This window comes from Olea europaea, unplaced genomic scaffold (assembly GCF_002742605.1).
Source record: "Olea europaea var. sylvestris unplaced genomic scaffold, O_europaea_v1 scaffold1760, whole genome shotgun sequence".
NCBI lineage: Eukaryota > Viridiplantae > Streptophyta > Magnoliopsida > Lamiales > Oleaceae > Olea > Olea europaea.
The window spans coordinates 128,771-132,798 of NW_019235322.1; positions in this window are offsets into that span (position 1 = coordinate 128,771).

Below are 4,028 nucleotides of genomic sequence, written 5' to 3' on the forward strand. Positions count from 1 at the left end.
ACCCTAAAGGTACTAGTGGATATTATTTTTATAGTCCTCTAGATAGGAAAGTCTTCGTTAACACAAATTCCACTTTCCTAGAGGATAAGTATATTAATGAACATCAATCCAAAAGCAAGGTCGTGTTGGAAGAAATGAGTGCAAACAATTCCACCACACTGATTCCTGAAACGCAATCTCATGACAGACAACCCTTGGTGTCAAATATACCTAAACAATGTATTTTGAGTGGGAGAGATGAGTCATCCAATCCTATGGATCAAGTAAATATTGAATGTATTGAGGAGGTAATAGAACCACTTAATGGTAATACCAACATTGATACATACATTACGATTCCAAACGATACCACAGTCCAGGATCTACCGCCCCTTAGACAAAGTCAGAGGGTTATCAGACCACCTTCTAAGTACTTGTTAGTTGGAGAGTCTAATCAGGCAATCTCCACAACACAAAGTTGAAGGCCTGACTTCATATATGGAGGCCATGAATGATGTGGATGCAAATTTATGGCAACAAGCTATGAATATTGAAATGGAATCTATGCATTCCAATCAGGTCTGGGAACTTGTAAATGCACCAGAAGGGATAAAACTTATCGGGTACAAATGGGTCTATAAGAGAAAGAAAGGAGCAGATGGAAAAGTGGAAACTTTCAATGCAAGGCTAGTAGCTAAGGGTTGTACCCAAGGAGAATGCATCGATTACGAGGAGACCTTTTCACCTGTGGCTATGCTTAAGTCTATCCGGATTCTTTTATCCATTGCAGCTCATTTTGATTATAAGGTATGGCAAATGGATGTTAAGACAGCCTTTTTGAATGGCCATCTTGATGAATATATCTATATGGTACAACCAGAAGGATTCATAGAACCTGATCATGAAGACAAAGTCTGCAAGTTTCAGCGGTCCATTTATGGGTTAAAGCAAGCATCAAGATCTTGGAACAAGAGATTCGAAGCAGTGATTAAGACATATGATTTTGATCAGAACTTTGACGAACCCTGTGTCTATAAAAAAATACAGGAGAAAATTGTAATTTTCCTCGTGTTATATGTGAATGATATTCTACTTATTGGAAATGATGTTGGAGCATTATCATCTACGAAGGCATGGTTGGCCCAACAATTTTAGATGAAGGACTTGGGAAGAGCTAGCTATGTTCTAGACATTCAGATCTTAAGAGATCAAAAGAACAAGCAGATAGCTCTATCCCAAGCTTCATACATTGATAAAATACTTGTCAGATTTGTCATGCAAGACTCCAAGAAAGGCAATTTACCTTTCAGACATATAATCCATCTCTCTAAGGATTAGTCCCCTAAGACTCTCGAAGAGGTAGAACGCATGAGTAGGATGCCTTATGCATCAGCAGTTGATAGTCTCATGTATGCTATGCTGTGCGCTAGACCTGACATTTGTTATGCTGTTGGTATGGTGAGTCGATATCAATCTAACCCTGGATCGTAACATTGGGTGGCTGTAAAGTATATCCTGAAGTACCTTCGAAGGACAAGGAATTACATGCTAGTTTACTCATTGCCAGATCTTGCTCCAGTGGGTTATACAGATTTAGACTTCCAGGCTGATAAGGACTTTCGCAAGTCTACATCAGGATCACTGTTTACACTTAGTGGTGGGGCCATTATTTGGAGAAGTATCAAACAATCATGTATTGCCGATTCCACTAGGGAGGTTGAGTATGTGGCAGCTTATGAAGCCACTAATGAAGTGGTGTGACTCAAAAAATTCCTAACGGATATTAAGGTGGTGCCTGCATCTGCACAACCCCTGACACTATACTGCGATAACAGTGGAGCAATGGCAAATGCTAAAAAACCAAGGAGTCATCAAAGGGGTAAACATATTGAATGAAAAATATCATCTCTTGAGAAAAATAGTTAATAGAGAAGATGTGATTGTCAATAAAATTGATACTGGGGATAACCTTGCGAATCCATTTGTTGGGAGATTTGTTGGGTTGTGTGCCCATATAGTATACTTTTCCTGATGTAAAAATAACAATAATAATAATTTTTTAATATTGAATAAAATTATGTTTACTTTATTTATTGAGCATTTTCGAAATTAAAGTATCTGTGATCACTTGTGATAATATGAGTTGGGTACTTGCGTTGAGAAGTACAGTGAGACACAACTTATATTTTGATCATAAATAATTTGTTCACAACCAATGAATAAGGGTTAGTACCTTATATTGAAAGTTTGTAGTGTTGACCAATTCGTTATTCAGGTTTGTGATTTGTCCTTACCACAGAAATAGTTAAAGGTGACACTAGTACACTTGGAGTTTATTGAACAGACCATGTGTCGAATTTAATTCTATGCATGACCGTGTGGAGAATTAAATTTCACTTGACCGCTGTGTATTTCGTCTGAATCCTTTGACAGGATTATGTATATCTTTCGTGATTTTAATTGTTCTTTGATTCATCAATGGGTGAGATCAATTTGATTGATCAAATATCTCGATGAGTTGGAAACTTGAGAATGAGTGAAGTAAAGAACATGAATTCATGTCAGGAATCGTCACCCTGAAAAATGGATAGAGTGACTATTTAAGTATTTTCTGTTGAACAGTTAAAAATCTGAGCTCAGTATTTAGTGACGACTAAATTTCGACATCTGTGATTTGTTCACATGACGTTGAAGAAAATGAAACTTAAATTAGTGAAAATAATTAGAGGGCCAAAACGGTCATTTTATGCTAGTACCTAATTATCGGATCCCGGACGAGGATAAAAGTATTACCGATTTATTGACTTCTATGATCTTATATATTCCAAGGGTTCAGTCTTTTGCCTTTATTGGAAAAAGCAAGGATTAATAATTAGATTAAGTGGTCTAGGATCGACTAGACATGATCTAATTATTAGAGTTTGGAAAATATATGTCCGATCAGGTCCCCGTGGTAGCTTCATAAAGTATTGGAACTTAATTACGGTAATTATAATAATTTTGGACTTAATTGTAATTACAATAAAATTTTGTACTTGATTGTAATTACTATGAAAGTTATAAACTTAATTGTAATTGTAATTAAAGTCCTAGGACTACGCATGCAATTAGATGTAAACTAATTAGAATTGGACTAAAATTAGAATTCCTACTTGAGTTTTAATTAGAATTCTTATTTCAATGTGGAATTAAAATTGTATTAGATTGAGACTAGATGGATAGAAAAATACTACAACATTCATAATTTTATAAAATTCAAAATTGTAGAGAGAAAATATATTATTTTCTTGTTATCCAAGATTCAAGAATTAGTTTCTAGATTAATTGAAAGAAGGTGCTCACACGTCGGTGTAGTCTTTTCGTTAGAGAATACAATAGAAGGTTTAAAGCACCAAGACTCTTGCAATTAAAGGAAACGGAAGTTCGCGAATCAGAGTTAATTCAAGGTTGATCATTGAACTTAGGTAAAAAATTCAAATCCTTTAATTTTGTCATAAAATACACGTGAACATCTAGAGGATCTTGCTTATTGAATTAAAGAAAATTTTAATTTCTGATTAATTTTGCTTCCGCATTCCAACAGTACCTCCTTTAAAATAATAATAATAATAATAATAATAATAATAATAATAATAATAATAATAATAAAAAAGAAGGAAGCAATTGTTAAGTTATAAATGCGTGAACTGAATTTTATACACTAGTAATTTAAAACCCTAATCACTTTCCTTCCAATAAAATAGATTAATTGTAAAACATAATAAACTTTAATTAGATGAAGATTGGCATTTCTTTTGTTATACCACAAATTTATATTTGAAGAATATTCTTCATTTTATTTGAACATAATGACGTTGATTATTTTGTCATTCAATTGACGTCCAAGAGTTTCATGAAAAAACTACTTTGAACCAGTTTATTCTAAAAACTCTTTCAATCAGATAAAATATTTTAAGAAAACTATTCCGACACATTCTAAAGCAGGGTTTTTTTTTTTTTTTTTTTGTAATTTGACAAACAGGTTTTGACTTTTTAAAAGCTCTTCAAAC